The sequence below is a fragment of the Gossypium hirsutum genome, chromosome D10, assembly GCF_007990345.1.
Source record: "Gossypium hirsutum isolate 1008001.06 chromosome D10, Gossypium_hirsutum_v2.1, whole genome shotgun sequence".
In the NCBI taxonomy this organism is placed as follows: domain Eukaryota; kingdom Viridiplantae; phylum Streptophyta; class Magnoliopsida; order Malvales; family Malvaceae; genus Gossypium; species Gossypium hirsutum.
In genome coordinates this window covers 43,682,741-43,702,837 of record NC_053446.1, presented here as the reverse complement: position 1 = coordinate 43,702,837, position 20,097 = coordinate 43,682,741, and the positions used below count along the sequence as shown (strand labels likewise).

The window sequence follows — 20,097 nt, the reverse complement described above, 5'->3', positions numbered from 1 at the left end:
GCAAAACAGGGGTCACACGGCCATATGGCTAGGCCTTGTAACATAGCCCAGACCATGTGAACATTCGAAGTTAGGACACATGGCCGTGTCCTAGCCTGTATGTCCACCCCTGTGAGTATTCGAAATAGGGCCACATGACTGTGTCACAGGTCATCTGCTAGACCGTGTGTGTATTCAAAGTTGGGTTACATAGTCGTGTAGCAGGTCATGTACTAGATCGTGAAACAATCTATTTTGAGCCACATGGCTGTGTCGCAGGCCATGTGCTAGGTCGTGTGGATACTGCACCTAAAAAAATAAATACACACGGCTATGTGACAGCCCATGTGATGCGAGCATGGCCGCATCATCTCTTGATACAATTCAACGACATCGAAATTGGCCCAAGCACGAGGGGTCCAAGTGCAAAATGAAGTTTTAATTTCAGTTTGTTAATTTGGTTGCTGGAAAATAATGATGTTTATTCGTTTTAGTTGCTTTAGTTAATTTATGTCATAATTTGAACATCATTAATATGAGTTTTTAATTATGTGGTAATCTGAACAACATTAACAAGGGTTTTAATTATGTCATAGTTTAGGACATCTTTAATACATGTTTTAAGTATGTTTAAATTTGGACATCTTTAATGTTTGTTTAATTTCCTACATATTTAAAGTGTGTCAATCTTTGTTTAATGTGGCATTTACCTATCTCTTTAATGTGTATCAAGTTGTTCACATTGGCTGCTGATAGGAAGTTTCCTTCAAGCTATTCGTTTGGCACAAACACATTTAAGGTGCTTCATGCGTCACAAGCATCAATAATGAACTACATGCACATTCAGGTAATATTTAAGGTGGCTATTTGAATGGGCAAGGCTTGACTTTTTAAGCTCAATCCATCAAACCGAATTCATGTATTCATGCAAGTCATAAATTGGAGAGATTCGTAGCCATTCATAAAGTGCATGGATGGATGGAAGCAAGGGGAGGAGTTCTACATTTAATTGGCAGCATTAAACTATGTTCATACATACAATTATTTAATAGGGTCGAATCTGCCCGTTCATGCACTCTAAAAGGGGCTTGTACGGTTTAAATGTCACACATTGAATCCACAAGATACATGCTTCAAGTTCATGAACAAGCAACTCATTAATTTAACCAATGTACCAGCACATACATGCATCGAAATTAGGGGTTGAATCAGCTAAATATAAACTGTCCATTCAAGTGTTCAAGACGCATTAAAGCTTCAATTAAAGGAGATGCATGTCCCATGAATCTATCATTCGACCAAGGGGGATTGAAGGGGAATTATAGGTTGAACATCATGGAGGATGAATCTGCAAGATGCATGTAACTAGTTCATGAACCTACATTCCATTAAAGTGCCTATTTATGAGAATGCATGTTCCATGCAAGTGCATGAACGATCCAAGGAGATGAATGAGACTTTTGGTGATCATACAAGGCACTTAAAACTTTCTTCTATGCTAAAAATTCATGCACAACAAAGGGAGGAAGAATGTGACTCTTCAAGTTAAAGTTCATGCATGAATATCATTCAATGAGGTGCATGAACGTCCAAATACATGCTAATACAAGGGATGAACGTCCATGAACCAACAAAGGGGAGTGAACAACCAATTATATGCATTTAAAGGAGTTCATGAATCATTCGGTTCATTGTATTGTTTGTGTACATGAAGTACATTAATGGCTGAATGTTGGCCACTCATCTTATTTTATTTTTTCCTACAAATAGTTGTTTTGTAAACATTGGGAAGAACTTTTGAACCTTTGATGAATTTTAATCTATTTGTGAGTTATTCAACTCTCTTTGTTCTTTTGTGACTCAAATTGACTTATCTAGCTAGTTTAGTGGCGTCAATCTAATTCATTCTATGTAACACCCCTAACCCGTATCCATCGCCAGAATAGGGTTATAGAGCATTACTAGAGTTTACTAATTAATTTTTAGACTTTTCATTTCATCAAGCATTCATATTTATAACCTATCAAAATCAAAACATTAATGAGCTAACGTTAACCAATTTAACTTGTACATGCCATTATAACCAGAATCAAATCATCCAAAATTATCGATAGAACCAATGGATAATGTGATATATCTCCAACAAGCTTCCAACTCAATCGAACTTTCGATAATCATTTCAATGCATCAAATAATTATACATATTACCAATAATAATTCAATTCCAATAATAAAACACACATATATATAATATTCATTACAAAATAACATTCACTTCAATTAAAATTATACATAATATAGTTCATACGAACTTACCAGGCTAAATTGTAGAAATACAAAAATTCAGGGACATTTTGGCAATTTTCTATTTTTTTCAAATTTCCACCCAATCTTGATCTAAATTAATATTTCATTCAATTTACTAATTTAAATAATAAAACAATTCATTTCATGCAATTTGGTCACTTTTGGACATTTTTACAAATTTACCCTTAAAGTTTTACTTTTATTCAATTTAGCCCCTGAGCCTAAAACGTGCAAATTATCCGTGCTAGCTGAATATTCATATATATATTTTCCTCCTCCTCCTATCCGTTTCACATCCTCAATTTATATAATATGCTTATAAGTAACATTATCTATGATTTTACTATTTACTTGTAAATTTATTCAAAACTGTCCATTTGAGTCATAGCCACTAATTATTTTTATCTTGAGCTACAGAACTCAAAATTAGAATCCGCTAATTTTAGATAAAACTAGACTCACATATATTATTACCATAAAATTTTCAGAATTTTTGGTTTAGCCAATAAGTACAGTTTATTCTTTAAAGTCACCTCTGTTCTGCTGTGTGACAGTTTTGACCCTTCTTCACTAAAACTTAATTATCTCCTTGTAAAAAATTCGGATGATATCAACGTTTGTTTCTATTGAATATAGACTCTTTAAGGATTTTAAAAATATAATTTATAACTCATAATTATTTGTGTACAATTTTTTATGATTTTCCAAATTCAGAACAGGGGATCCCGAAATCATTCTGACCTTGCCTCACAAAATCTATTATATATCATGATTTACAATTCCATTACTTACATCGTTTACAATTCCATATTTTGTTCATCCTCTAATTTCATTTCCACAATTTATGGTGACTTTTCAAAGTTAACCTACTACTTCTGTCCAAAATTGTTTTAGTCCAAAATGTTAATTACTAAGTTTATAACTTCCTTATTCCCTTTCTCTATAATATTTCCCATCACTTTCACTTATTTATCTTCACTAATATATCAAGAACATAAGACTTTATATAAGAAAACTCTACTATAACATCTTTTCCATGCTATTTCAATAATATCAAACTTAAAAATATATTGAAATCTCAATATTGTTACCTTGTCCTATTGATTTCAACCTTTAACTTGATTTTCTCTCTCCTCCAGCTTCAATTTGTTGAATCCAACTTGGTATTCTAGCTTCCCATAGTCTCCTTGTTATCTGTCTCTCTTGATGGCTATGAAAATTCTTTTGATTTCTAAGTGAAAATGGTGAATTTTTTTGGTGGAAGGACCAAATTGTAAAGAAAGCAAAACTTTCTTTCTTCTCTTCTCTTCTAACATGAATTGCATGGAAAAGATGGTGGGTTGGTTGCTTTTCATCTTTCTTTCCACATATATATACTAAATATGAAAATAATAGAATAATAACATATCATTTAAAAATCAAATTAAAATATTAATAAACTAATATTTATTTATTTAGTTAATCTAAAATATCTCCAACATCATCATTATCTTCTAGATTTCTCTCTCTTCTAAATGACCATTTTGCCCTTTATGATCTTTTAAAATTCCAACCTTGAGTCATACTTTATTTGGTAAATTTACGATTTAGTCCCTCATAATTCTTCACCTATTCAATTTGGTCCTAATTCATCCATTTTCCTTAGTTTCTAGATTATTCCACCCTTAAAATATTTGCACTATTGGTCCTTAAAATTTTTATTATTTACACTTTAACCCCTCAAATTTTGAGTATTTACCCTTCGGCAACAAAACTTTTCTCACTTTTGCGATTTAATTCTTTCTTGAATTAATATGTCATAATATACTTCTCAATGTCGACATAACTCAAAATTACCATTTTTATCACTTTATTTCCTTATTTTACTATATGAAGAATATTATCTTACTTTCTTACTGTAGTAATTTTCAGGGTATTACATTCTAAACTTATCATTTCTAGCCAGTGTGGCTTTCAACTCCTATACCGATTGGTTCCTATCTTTCTAGATAGAGGGTCACGGTTTGTTATCTTTAGCATATCCGTTACTAAGTGTTGACATAAGAATGGGGTCAATATTCTCTTATAATATTGGTTCATTCTTCAACCTTAACTTGAAACACAACTTAGCCATTTCCATCAATTTAAACACCCCTTTGCAAACCTGTCATTTTTCGAAACCATTCATACTTAGCCCTACAACTTCGATACTACTTAATTTACGATTGGGAATATTTGCAACTCGTAATCAACCCCAAATAAACAATAAATACACACGACCATGTGACAGCCTGTGTCCCAGGTCGTGTGCTCCAATTTAACCTCTAATTTAAGCCAATTCATGCACCATTCCTTACACAACAAGGCATGCCATCTCTAGTTCATTTCCATGGTTTAAAAGCACATTCAAAAGACCAATTACATTCCAAAATCTTATCTATCCTATGCCTAACCAATATTACCTTCAAAGGCACCACAATTAAAGTTACCATTCAAATTTTCACATGGTCTGGGCATATTTTTAGGTGTTTCGAAGAACATAGCGAACCAATGTGCCCAAACCGTGTGTCTCAAACCATCATAAAAATTGATCAAATACAAATACTCAATATCAAGTTACCATTCAAACATTTATGACCAGTAACATTAAATATTACCAAACCAAAACACTTTTAACATACACATTCAAAATCAACCATTTCACTAGAAATACTATTATAACATAAGATTTACATAACCACAACAAAACACCTATATACATGCCACATCCCAAAATGAAATATAAAAGCTACCAAAATGGCTGGATTGTGTAAGCTCCCAGACGATCCATCTGGTTAGTCCGCAAACTTGACAAGTGCAAAAGAACATAATGAAACAAGTAAGCTAAAGAAGCTTAGTAAGCTCATCGAATTACCATTAAATTTAACTTACCTTATTCGATACAAATATTCAAATAGATAATTTACAATTCCTAATATCCTAATACAAGTTCACAAACCACATTAGTTTTCTGCTCACATATCTAAACATATCATGAAAACCTCTTCTCAGATAACTTACATTACTATAAACCACATTTCATCATTTCATTTATCCACACATAATAAAAATTAGTTCATTATAACCTTTGTCACTTACTAATACAATGAATATGCATTAACATTTAAGCATATAAATAAATTGTAATTCAATCAACATTTAGCTCGAAGATCTAAGTAACTCGACTCGGATACTAGGGTATCTACACCACACCAGAGGGGCCATAGATGCATGACAAAGGTACTGAAGTGCAAATAGAGGCACCAAAGTGCAAACCCGTACAAGCACGCATACAAATCCTAATGGCATGTCAATCGTATCCTAAGTGTTTACTACGTTCAACTGGGTATTATACGTAAATTCGTTACCTTTATACACATTCATCATACAGAGGCACTTCATCATTTCCGTATACATACTATATATTCAATGTATCATCGTCAGTAATATGTAGTCACAAGAATTGCTACCATAAACTATTCATTTTCATACGTACTCAATTGCAATAATCGATATCATATAGATAACTACTAAAAATTCACATACATATGTAAAACTAACTAGAAAACAATAACATAATAATAAGAAATTACATTTACTTGTCAAAACACAATGAACTTACCTACGATCACTTCTGATTACAAAATAGGGACTACTTCGTAATTTTCACTTTTCCTTAGTTATTATCTTTTTGACTTGGGTTTTGATCTATACAATAAATTTAGTTTATTACAATCAGATACATTTTAAATTCAATTCAATGCATGAGACCCTTAAGTTTTCATTATTTACACATTTTCCCCTAAACTTTTACATTCTCACAATTTAGTACCTTAACCTAAAATTCTAAATTTAATAAAATTTTATAACTTATCGTACCAACCGAATTTTTACCCTTCCACATACAACCCACATTTATTCTAAATTCTAAAAAGTTCCCTATCTATTATAATATTTAATCGACTTAATCCTTTAATTAAAAACTAACAAAAACTACTTTACAAATTAATCATAATCAACAACTAATATGTAACAGCCCATTTTCACTGGTGTTAGAAACAGTGGTTTCGGGGCCACAAATTTAATGATTAAGTTCGTAAATTTTGTTATCTAATATTTACGAGTCAAATATGATTTTATAAAGGTTTCTGGTATGGTAATTTACGTTATATAAATGATTAATTAAGTTCAAGTGGTAAGACTTTAAAGTCAAGTGGTTTTAAAAAATAAGGTATTGGGACCTCATTTCTATAAATCGAGTTGTAAATATTATATTTACGGAGTGTTATTAAGGTTGTCTTAATGTTTCATTAAGAAATTTTAATGTTTCAATAGTTAATTAAGCAAAAAGGACTAAATCGTAAAAGTTGAAAAAGCCAATCGCTATTAGTTTAAAGGTGTTAAATTGACTAAAGAATTATAATTGGAAGGCCTTAATGGGTTAATTACCCATTCCTAAGTTGGTGGACGGTTAGTGGGGTTATTTTATTAAATTATAAAAACATTATATTATGTTTTAATGTTAATAGAAAAAAGAAAAAGAAAATAAAAGATGATTCATTCATCTTCTTCACCATTTTAGTCGGAAAAAAGGGGAGAAGCTCCTAGATTTGGCCAAGTTTTAATGGATGCATGTGAGTCCGTTTTTCACCCATTTCTAATTATTTTTATGTTTTTGATATCGTTGCAATTAGGTCCAGCTAACCCGTACCTTCGTTTTTAAAATTGTTAAAGATTTTAAATGTTTCCATTGATGAATAGTTTTCAATTTAGATGTTAAATTATGAATTTGAAGTGTTGGTTAGTATTTAAAAGTATTTTGTTAAATGATTTTTGATGACTTTGTCGATTAGGGACTAAATTATTAAAAATAGTAATAATTCAAGGACTTGATGTGAAATTGTTGCACAAATGGGCTGAAATGGATGCTATCAATATTTTTTTGGCATGGGTTTTCAATAAAAATGGTTAATTTTCATGTTTTTGGCTCAGGGACTAAATTGAATAAAAGTAAAATATTAGGGGTAATTTTGTAAAAATTTCAAAATGACTAAATTTCATAAAATAAATTTTTTTACTATCTAAATTAATGAATTGAATGAAATTCTTAATTTAGATCAAGAACGAGTGAAAAATTAAGAAAAGAAAATTACCAAATAGCCCCTGTACTTAGTTAATTCTGCAATTTAGCCAGGTAAGCTCATAGGTATAGAATTGTAAAGACCTATAGATATAAATAATGTGATTGCTGATTTATGAATGTATGTACTTATATATGATGTTTAAAATATGAATGAGAATTCGAAATCTTATAACTGAATATAAGGTGAGAAAGGATTTATTAGAACACTAATGAATATTTATGAAATATGAGATATGCGATTTTAGAATGATTATGAATTGTTATAGCATGTGTATCAAGAAATATGAAAGTGATTAATAGATGATGTTAATCTTTGTGATGGTACATTGACAATATGAATATATGTATTGATATTATATCATGTGTACGGAAATGATGAAAGTTCCCTTGAATGATAAATATGTTTAAAGGAAATGGATTACATAAAATGCCCAGTTGAACATATTAATCACTAGGATATGATTAGCATGCCAATAGGTTTAAAATGCGTGCTTGTACGAGATTTGCACTTTAGTGCCCCTGTATACACTTCGGTGTCCCTATTCGCACTACGGTGCCCCTATTTGCACATTTGTGCCCTTGTGTGCACTTCAATGCCCCTATTATGCATCTATGATACCTTTGGTGTGGTGTAGTTACCCGAGTATCCGAGTCAAGTTACTAATTCGTCGGGCTAACTGTGAATGGAATTTACAAAATTATTTTAATGTTAAAGGCTAATGTATAGTCAAGATATTAGTAAATGTTAAATGTTTAATGAATTACTTGGTCATATGTTATTATCATTATATTGATGATTATTCGATTAAAGATATATGTTTATATACATATATGAATGAGTTTGGGTTGAATTATTATAGTATTGGAAGCATGCGATGAATCATTTTCAATATTAAGCCTATAAGTGCTTCGTAAATGTATAACAAGTATGATTAATTTATTCATTTAGCTTTAATCATGTTTAGTGAAAGTAAGTGATTATAGAATGACATGTTTATAGGAAAGTTTGAGACAAATGATGAATTACAGAATGATTATTAGTTAAAGGTGAAAGAGTTATGTTGAAATGCACTAGCTTGTGGTTATGGTTGATGTTTATGCTTATGCCTTGTGAGTTATGAAAATGAAATGGATGAGTATAGGTATTGAAATGATAAGTTTGTAGATGCGACAAAATATGATGAAATAAAAATAATTTTTAAGTTAAAGGACTTACTTGTAAGGAAGGAATTTGCTTATGTTATGAATAGATGCATTCATTCGTGAATTGATAACGTAATTAAGCTTATGCTAAGTAAATGAAATGATTCACCATTTTAAGAAAAGGTTGATGATTTTGTAGTTCAGTTTATAAGACCTTATTATATTATAAATGGAAAGTATTCGGGATGTTAATGAACCTATTCATTTGTGAGTTGATAGTTATATAGTTTCATAAATCTTGAAGCACTGGTATAGGTATATTTATGACTTATAAAGTTCATTTTTTAAAAAATGGAATGTTATGTTTAAAGTTTATACAATCTTACTAAGAATTCATTACTTATGTGGTTGTCTTTCTCTTACTTTTCAAATTATTGGAAACTCGAACAGTTTGGAAACTAATCAGAGATCTATCACACTGTCCAACGATTATATCAGTAGATTTTGATGTTTTAGTTAATGGCATGCATAGATAGACTTGTGTTGAATGACCTACTTGTTGTGATATGTATAAGTTTTATTATGGTTTATGTTCTTATGGTATTTTGATGCCTTGTTGGTTTATGTTAATATGGTTAAATTGATGCATGTTTGGAATGACCATATTTGGTATGTTTATAATGAGGCCAAGTTGAGTTATGTGTTGTGGTAGATACGAGATATTTGAAATGGTATAAATGTGGTCAAATATGGTGAGTTTATGTTGAAGTGATATAGGTCAATTTATGATGGGTTTTGAGATGGAAAATGATTTAGGTTTTGATGAATGAAATGTGTTAAGTATATGTATATGTTTAGGTAATTTGTATGTTTGCATTTGAGGTGCTTATATGGCATATTGGTTGAATGAAAATTGGTCATTTTATGCATTTTTGAACATGTTTTGATGTTTTGGCCATATGTGCAAATGATATTTAGGTGCATGTTTGAGGTGGGTGAAAGTACTGGTTTGATTTTGGCCAATTTCTTGTCCACACGGTCTAAGACACGGGTGTGTGTCTTAGTCGTGTGTGACACAAGGCCAAGCGACACAACCATGTGTTCCCTGTAGGTTTTAAAGCTTACTTTTTGAAAGTTACACGGCCTAGCACACGGACGTGTGGCTTGGTCATATGACCCAACTCAGAGAGTTACACAAGCATGGACACGAGCTGGAACACGACCATGTGTCCCTACTTTGATTGTTACACGGCCTGAGACACGGGCATGTGTCTCAGCCGTGTGACCTCTGCCATTTTAATTTTTCTAGCCTTTTCCTAAAAGTTCCAAATGTTTTTGATTTAGTCCCGAATCATTACTAAAGTTTTTCTGAGGCCTCGAAGGCTTGATTAAGGAATGAAATGTATGTATATTATTGAATTATGCTATGCTTAATGAATTTTTTGGAAATGAATGTTTTTATGTTACGATTTTACTATAATGCTTCGTCACCCTATTCAGGCTACGAATATGGGTTAGGGGTGTTACATAATACCTCAAATCCATCCTTTAACATCATAATAACAAGAATTCATCAATGGTGAAATCCAAAATTCTTAACAGTTTCAAAACCAAAGCTTTGGGTTAGTTGGACCTAGTTGCAACAATTTTAAAAACACAAAAATTAAAAGAAATAAGCTCAAAATAAACTTACATGCTAGGAGGGTTATGGCTGAACCTCTCAAGCTCAACAATGGATGGTTCTTTCTTCTGATTTCCGATGGGAACTTTTAGGGAAGATGATGACAAATTTTTATTTTTATTATTCATTAGTTTAGGTTTATTTAATTACAAATTTACCATTTAAATTATCATGCATTATAACAATCTAAAATTCCAAAACCGTCCATGCATATTCACTATGGTTTAATTACGACATAAGTCCTCTCTCTTTTGATAATTAAACCACATAATCCTTATAATTCTATTATAACTAGATTTTTCCATTTTTTTGCAATTTAGTCCATTTTCTTAAATTAACTAAGTAAACATTAATTTTTTTTAGCAAAATTTAATACGACCCTAATGTAACTATATAAACATTAATTAAATAATAAAACATGATCTCAAATATCAAAATTGTGGTCCTGAAAGCACCGTTTTTGACCCTACTAAAAAATAGGATATTACACGATTAACTAGGATAGAATCCTATTTTCTATGTGGTACCCTAAGAACTCATCAGATAAATATTCCCAACCTCGATCAGACTGAAGTGCCTATATGGGTAAACCTAGTTCTTTCTCCACTTTCACACGAAAATCTTTGAATTTATCTAAGGTTTCACTCTTACAGTGCATTAGGTATATATACCCATATTTAGAATAGTCATCAATCAAGGTTACATAATACTCGTAACCACACCTCTTGCTCTAATTCTCATGGGGCCACATACATCAATGTGCACAAGTTATAGGGGTTTTCTGGCCCTCGTCCCTTTTGCATTAAAAGACCGCTTAGTCATCTTACCTTCCAAGTAAGATTCATATTGTGGAGATCAACTTCTTTAAGAGACTTAAGATGTCATTTTTCACAAGTCTAGTGATTCTTTCTCAGTTAATTTGACCAAGTCTCAAATGCCAAAGGTACGCCTCAATAGAGTGAGAAGTTTTGTAACAACCTAATCCCGATCTGATGAACCGAATTTGAGTCATGAGTGTTACCACTCTAATATGGATGAAAATTAACTCTACTTACACAAATTACAATTGATTTGAACTACTTAATTACAAGACTTCATAATACAATACATACGTATAGACATTGAAGAAATTTGGTTATAATACATAGGGAATTTGATTACGAGTATTACTAAAATGATGTCTTGGTCTAACGTAGTTATCCTGATTTAAGGGTTTCTATGTGCCAAACAAACTCGATCGCGCCATCAAAGCTTACTTTGTATGCATAATAATCCGATACGCCACTCCTTGGTCATAGTCCTAGCATTGTTTCCCTTAGGCGCAACCTCACATTCAACTTGAAATAGATAAAATAATCCATATAAGTTCATGAGAACTTAGCGAGAAATAATCATTTATACCTTAATCGATGATTTCCACAAAGAGGCAGATAGTCCATCACCATCAGCGCCTTTTCTTAAATCTTCAACTGTTTGCCACCAGGAATAATTTACCATTAACGAAACATAATCATTCCTTCTATCTACTATATTATGGTCAATTTCCCTTTTCATTGATTCATTAGTGGCTTCATCATTTCAGAACTTCCTCCTTTCATACCCATTTTAATCACGATTCCCTTACCCAATGCGCATCGTAAACCAATGTTTGAATTCACTTTTCTTACCTTATTTTTGTTTGACTACCCTTTCTTCTTCCTGTTCACTAATAGATTCCCTTTATTCGATGATCAGACGTAGCATTTATTCAAGTTTGTTCTTTAAAATTTACTTAGTTCTTACTTCGTATTCCTCAGATACTCTAGCCCATTTTAATCTTTCTAATCTTAACTTAAAACCATGAAGGATTTTGTAAACTTTAATTTATACAGGTTTTTTCTAGTAGCTTTTACCACCTTTTTATTTAAAAAATAATACTAATCCTGAGTATTTATTAATTAATTTATTGAATTTTGCTTAAACCTTGATAATGGACATGAATTTATAAATATATGCAAACTTGTGCTTTATTACAAGAATTTTATGCATAAATTAAATTATTTCATGTTATTTGTTAATGTGTTATACTTAACTGTGCAGTGGGACTATGAAGTTGATTTAATAAAGAGCTTATTATAAAGTTGCATGAACATGAGCTATTTATTTCCTATGTTGGATGAAAAAACCATGCTAAATGGGTCAACGAGGTGTTATTTTGACCTAGTTAAAATGATGCTGCATGGTAGACAAGTCTGATTATTTAATGGGTCACAGAACCATCTAAAAAGGGGGAGTCAAGCCCAAATTCGGCACAAGCATGTTGGCTATCTAAAAATATATTTTGGGATACTTACTGGAGGTTCTTATATTTGGAGAATCATTGGAAATCAACAAACAAAGATTACCCTTGAAATCGTCCAACCCTTGCCTAAATTTAGCATGATCCTATGCTCAAATAAAGGAACCATCATCCACCTTCTTCCACAAAATGTGGTTGGCCAAGAAATAAAGAAAAGAGATTCCAATCCCCATTTTTAGTAAACTCTACCATCTACTTCAAGTATAAATACCACCACACATCTCTATTCCTACATTCCACGTTCTTGACATCTCTTAATCATCATTCATTCTCTCATTTCCTCTCTTCATTTCCACGCATAGCATCCCATATTTCTTTCATAGCCAAAAACCTTGATAAGATTATATCTTGGTCAGCCACTTTGAGGAGCCATTAGCAAAGGAGCAACATAAGGATTAGAGGAAAACATCTTTAATTAGAGTTTATGAGACTATTGATTTGATACAGTTTATTCTTCCCTTACTTTGTAATTTTGATTTTAATCATGTTTGCAATGTTCTTTATTATCTTGTCATCAACAATGGTAGCTTAATTCTGTTTAGCTAGGATGATTGCATTTATTAAATGAAGTGTTTTTAAATCATGTCTATAGTGTTTGTCCCTCAATCAATCATGTTTTCAATTAAACTCATGTATGTATTTCATTCATACGTGATTGGATGCATTAGAATTAGCTGAGTGATCCTAAGTAGATGACGGCTAGTGGACTCAATAATTGAAATGTGCATGCTTAATTTATATCCTAACCCAACTAAATTAAAAGTTCATAATAACTTTAACGAGCTCTATTATTTTCATAGTTTTTAAGTTTATGTGATTAAACTGTTTCAAACCTAACCCATCCCTGTTACTTCGCATGAATCCTAGGAAACCCTTACTTTAATATGATCAGTAAAATGCATGTTTTACTAAATAAAAGATTTCGAAAGGACTTACTTTTGTTTCCAAATTTATGAAGATCGAATTGCCATGGAATAATTTCTGAAAACTATTAAGCATGATAAAAATAAGCTAAGTTTAATGATGTAAGTATCCTAGCCTATTCATGTTATTGATTGTTGAAGTTTGTGTTTTTGTTAAATTCATTCATATATTTCAATTCATACTTTCCATTTAGTTTAAATTGTATTAGGGATCAATCTTGCATCTAGATAATTTAATTTAGTTAATCACCTATCACTCAAGATATTGTGTTTTTATCAGCAAATTGTTAACTTTAATTTTGCAATATATTATTAACATACACAGTCCCTGTGGAGACAATAACTCTTTTACTTATTTATTACTTGATATGAATGTGTACACTTGCACAAATTGAGCGTTACAAGTTTTTGATGTTGTTGCCGAAGACTGTTGCCTGATTCATTTTTTGAGAAATTATTCTTTTCAATTTGGTTGTTATTTAATTTTTACCTAACTTCTTACCATACTAATTTATTATTTATTTTTTTGATTTATTTTTCAGCTGTTTATGAACATAGATCGAATTATCAATGTATTAACTGTAGACCCTGAGATCGAACGAAAATTTAGACAAAGAAAACGCGAAAGATCAACTCAAAGACAACCTGAGATGGAACTTGGAATTCAAAATGATGGATAGGGAAATGGACCCAATCTTGTGCACAATCCAATCCTTATTGCTACTAAAAGGAAACGTGCCATAAGATAGTACGTTGTGCTACTCTTCAATGAATTAAATTCGGCAATTAGGAGACCGAAGATTGAAGCACCGCAATTTGAATTAAAACCAATGATGTTTCAAATGCTTTAAAGAGTGAGCCAGTTGAGTTGAATGCCCACGGAATATCCACACCTTCACCTTCGATTTTTCATGGACGTGAGCAATTCCTTTAAGATAGCTGGCATGACTGAAGACTCATTGAGTTTGAAGTTGTTTCCATACTCGTTGCGAGATCAAGGTTGAGTACGAGCATGGATTAATTTTTTGCCACCAAGTTTAATATCTACAAGGCAAGAGCTAGCAAAATTATTTTTCATTAAGTATTTCCCACCAAGAAAAAATGCTACGTTGCAAAATGAGATAACCATTTTGAACAATTGGATGACGAATCTTTGTATGATGCTTGAGAGAGATTCAAAGAATTACTTCATAAGTGCCCTCATCATGGGATTCCACACTACATCCAGTTGAAGACATTTTATAACGGTCTCAATGTATACACAAGGTTGATGGTAGATGCTTCTGCGAATGGTGTGATTTTGTCTAAGTCTTATAATGAGGCTTACGAGATCATTGAGAGGATCGCTAGTAACAACTATCTATGGCCAAAAAATCGAGCAACTTTAGGAAGACGAGTAACCGGAGTGCACGAAGTGGACGCACTTACATCACTTTCAGCTCAGGTATCTTCTAATTCTTCAATGTTGAAACAGTTTACTGCTAATGGTTTGAATAATTTTGTAGTCCAACCGCCAAGTCAGTTTGATGTTGTTTCCTTCGTATACTGTGGGGATGGTTATTCTTTCGAGAACTGTCCATCAAATCATTCATGGAGCAACCATCCAAACTTTTCTTTCAATAACCAAGGAAATGGACCGAACAACACTTACATGTAGCATGAACCCAACCAATCCCATGGGTTTAATAAAAAAGTTCCAAACCACAACAAACTGAGTCATCCAATAGTTTGGAGAACTTGTTGAAGGCATACATGGCGGAGAATGATGCCTTAATCCAAGTCAAGCAAAAACATTGAAAAATTTGGAGAACCAAATGGGTCAGTTAGCTATAGAGCTTTGTAACCGACTGCAAAGAGTCATGCCGAGTGATATAGAAAATCGAAGAAATTTGGGTAAGGAACATTGCAAAATAGTTGCCTTACGAAGTGGTAAGACTTTGAACCCAAGGAGATTGTGATTGAAGATGAACCCATTGAAAAGGAGGAAAGTCAACCAACAATTGAAATTCCTACACCAACTGAGCCAGAACTTACAAAGTTTGATAAGGTAAAACCTAAACTAGAGAATTCTAAAAAACTAACATCTTCATTAGATGCAAATTTATCTCCTCAGAAAAGTTGTCCAGTTCAACCCAAAGTTTTATCACCGCCATATCCTCAAAGGTTCCAACCAAATAAGCTGAAACATGGGTATAATTCAAGAAGTTTTTGGATGTTCTAAAGAAACTGCACATCAACATCTCGTTGGTGAAGGCTTTAAAATAAATGCCCAATTAAGTGAATTTCATGAAGGACATCTTGTCTAAGAAAAAAAGACTTAGTTAGTGTGAGACTGTCACTTTAATGAAGGAGTGCAGTGCGTTCTTACAGAACAAGCTTCCTTCGAAACTGAGGGACCCTAAAAGCTTTACTATACCCTGTAATATTGAAGAATCTTACTGTGGTAAAGCTTTGTGTGACTTAGGAGCAGGCATTAACTTGATGCCCAAGTCTATTTTTAAACTGTTGGGAATAGGTGAAGTAAGACCCACTACTGTGACATTTCAACTGGCATATTGATCATTAGCATACCCCGAAGGAAAGATCGAGGATGTTTTAGTAAGAGTCGATAAATTCATTTGTCATGCTGATTTCATTGTCTTAGATTTTGAAGTAGATAAGGAAGTGTCGATCATTCTATGGAGACTTGTCCTAGCCACGAGAAGAACATTGATAGATGTGCAAAACAGAGAACTCACTATGAGAGTTCAGAATGATCATGTAACGTTTAATGTTCTTAAAGCTATGAAGTTTCCTAATTTGATGGAGGAATGTTCATTAATGGAGGAGCTAGAAACCTTATTTTCTATAGAATGGGAAACAATTTTGAAGACCCATTGAAGAACACTTTAGGGTCTAAACCATTGGAAGATCAAAAAGGTAATGAAAACATGGCTTTGATGGAAGCCAATCTGACGGATTATGTTCAACCAGCAATGTTTGAACCACTAGAATTAGAAGTTTAGTAATTTACACAACCAAAGTTGTCAATCGAGGAACCACCCAAACTCAAACTTAAGGTACTTCCTTCCCATTTAAAATAAAGTTATTTAGGTAACTGTTCTACTTTGCCTATGATTTTTTTAGTAGAATTAACAGAACACCAAGACAAGAAACTGATAAAAGTTCTAAAGAAATTTAAAAAGGCGATCGGTTGGACCATTGCTGATATTCGAGGTATAAGCCATTCTTTCTATATGCATAAAATTATCCTAGAGGAGGGTGAAAGATCTAGGATTGATGGGCAAAGGAGACTCAACCTTATCATGAAAGAGGTAGTTCAAAAAAAAAGAGATCAAATGGTTAGATGCAAGAATTATCTACCCCATCTCAGATAGTTCATGGATAACTCTAGTACAATGTGTACCGAAAAAAGGTAGAATCACGATTGTTGAGAATAAACGTAATGAGTTAATCCTAAGAATAACTATCATAGGTTGGAGAATCTGTATTGATTATAGAAAATTGAACAAAGCAACTCAGAAAAACCATTTTTTGCTGCCTTTTATGGATCAGATGTTAGATCGACTAGCAGGTAATGACTATTATTGTTTTTAGATGGATATTTGGGATATAACCAAATAATTGTAGCCCTGGAAGACCATCAGAAAACCACTTTTACTTCCCCGTATGGTACATTTTCTTTTAGGCGAATGTCTTTCAGTTTATGTAACGCACCTGCCACATTTCAGCGATGCATGATGGCAACATTTACTGCTACAGTAGAAAAATTTGATGAGGTTTTCATGGATGATTTTTCTATTTTTGGTGATACTTACGATGTTTGTTTGAATAATTTGGCTAAGGTACTTAAGAGATGCGAGGAGACAAATCTTGTCCCTAATTGGGAGAAATGCCATTTTATGGTTAAAGAGGGAATTGTCCTAGGGCATAAAATTTCCAAAAGAAGAACTAAATTTAAGAAAGCAAAGGTGGATATGATTGAAAAATTACCATCTCCAATTAGTGTGAAAGGAGTTCAGAGTTTCTTAGGCCATGGAGGATTTACCGAAGGTTTATTAAAGACTTGTCAAAAATTTCTAAGCCATTGTGTATGCTGTTAGAGAAAGATATTATTTTTGAGTTTGACAAAGCATGCTTAGACGCGTTTGAAGATTTGAAAACTCAGTTAATCTCAACCCCAATAATTGTTACACCTGATTGGAACTCACCTTTTGAGTTGATGTGTGATGCAAGCGATTTCCCTGCTGGAGCTGTAATGGGTCAAAAAAGGAACAAAGTATTTCACCCTATCTACTATGCAAACAAAACCTTGATAGGAGCCCAACTCAACTACACAGTAACTGAAAAATAACTCTTTGTTATAGTTTTTACTTTTGACAAGTTTCATTCATATCTTATAGGTACCAAAGTTACAGTTTTTACCGATCATTTGACCTTTAAATATTTACTCACAAAGAAAGATGCTAAATCGAGGCTAATTTGATGGATACTCTTACTCCAAAAATTTGACCTTGAGATCCAAGATAGAAAAGGTGTTGAAAATCAAGTAGCTAATCATCTGTCGAGGTTGGAGAAAAACAAGGTAACTCATTCATTTGTTCCTATCAATGAGAGTTTTCCAGATGAGCATATCTTTGAGGTAAACTGAATTCATGAAAGACCTTGGTTTGCTAATTATGCGAATTATTTAGCGTGTGGAATAATTCCTCGAGAAACGACATACCAATAAAGGAAGAAATTCCTTCATGATACTCGATATTATTTTCTGGGTGTATCCATTTTTTTTAAACAATGTGCAAACAACATAATCAAGAAGTGCATGGCTGGAAGTAAATTTGATGAGATCTTGTACCACTGCCATTCATCTCCAAGTGGGGGACACTTTGGTGGTTGTCGCACTGCAGCAAAAGTCTTACAAGTAGAATTCTTTTGGCCTACATTGTTCAAGGATGCATATGCATGTGGGAAAAATTGTGATAGATGCCATAGGACCGGAAGCATATCAAGGTGGAATGAGATGCCCTTGACAAACATTTTGGTGGTAGAATTATTTGACGTATGGGGCATCGATTTTCTAGGCTCGTTTCCTTCTTCTTATGGTAACATGTATATCCTCGTGGCCATCAAATACATATCCAATTGGGTTGAAGCTAAAGCATACCCAATGAATAAAGCTAAGGTAGTCATGCGATTCCTACATAAGCATGTGTTTACAAGGTTTGGGACTCCTAGATCTATAATTAGTGATGAAGGATCACATTTTGTAAACAAATGGCTTAAGTGGTTGCTTGAAAAGTATGATGTGAAACAAAAAATTCACTGCCTATCATCTATAGTCAAATGGGCAAGTTGAACGTGTAAACCATAAGATCAGAGGAATCCTTGAGAATGTGGTGTGATCTAATAGAAAAGATTGATCTCAAAGGCTTGATGATGCTCTATGGGCCTGTCAAAGAACTTTTAAAACACCTTTAGGAATGACTCCTTACCGGTTAGTCTTCGGAAAGGCATGTCATTTGCCACTTGTGTTGGAAAATAAAGCTCACTAGGCTTTGAAACAATTAAATTTGGATATTAAGCAAACTAGTGAGAGAAGAATGTTATAGCTTGATGAGTTGGAGGAGTTGAGATTATTTTCATACGAGAATGCCGAAATGTATAAAGAAAAGTCTAAAAGATGACATGACAATCATATACAACCTCTTGAATTCAAAGAAGGTCAGAAAGTGTTATTATTTAATTAAAGGTTGAAGTTATTTATGGGAAAGCTAAAATCCCGATGGAAATGACCTTATACCATCTAAAAAGTTTATCCATATGGAGCCATCGAATTGTACGACAACAATGGAGGTACGTTTAAGGTAAATGGTCAAGGTCTCGAACTGTATTGGGATGGTGAAGTTGAGCGAGTTGAAACCTCGTTCAATCTAATAGACCTATAATTTTTATGCTTTTATTTTTAATAAAAGGCGTACTTAGAAATTATTTTCTTGAATTAATACATTAAATTAAGTTTGTCTAAGAATATTGAAACTTAAGCGGGACCATTTGTGACCCCTCCAACCTTTCTTGGGATATTAATTTGATGTAATTTTTTGAGAAGGAATTTTCTAAGTAAGCCATTTTTTTATTTTAATTTTAGTTTTGCAATTTTAATTTTCTTTATTTTTAATAAAGAGGGTTAATTTGGCCCAAGTACTAAATAGTATATTTTCTTAGTTTGGGCTTCCCTCCATACCTTGCCACCCAAGCATCCTTATGTAACTAAATTTTTGCCTCAAATTTACCTTAATCTACTACTATATAAACCCCTCTATACCATCATATTCCTCATACCATTCAAAGCAATTAGCTTCAAACCCTAGCCACCTATTTCTTTCTTCTTGCCGTTATCCTCAAATCCCAAAGAATCTCTCCAAAATCTCTTTTTTCTCACAAAAACCTACTATCCCCACTGCAATCTTCTTGCAAAAGCAAAGCCTTCACCGTCGCAATCTCGACGTTGCTACACTTTTTTCATTGCTGTAATTCCATCACTGCCGCAACTTCAGCCACCACACAT

The 20,097-nt window shown here is 32.7% G+C and overlaps 1 non-coding gene across 1 annotated transcript; it reads right to left on the bottom strand.

Moving 5' to 3' along the window:
* Window positions 1-14,638: 14,638 nt before the first annotated feature.
* LOC121222831 (small nucleolar RNA R71) lies at window positions 14,639-14,744 on the bottom strand. The gene has a single exon (XR_005920202.1). It is a non-coding gene; the product is annotated as a small nucleolar RNA R71 (small nucleolar RNA).
* Between the last annotated feature and the right edge of the window lie 5,353 nt (window positions 14,745-20,097).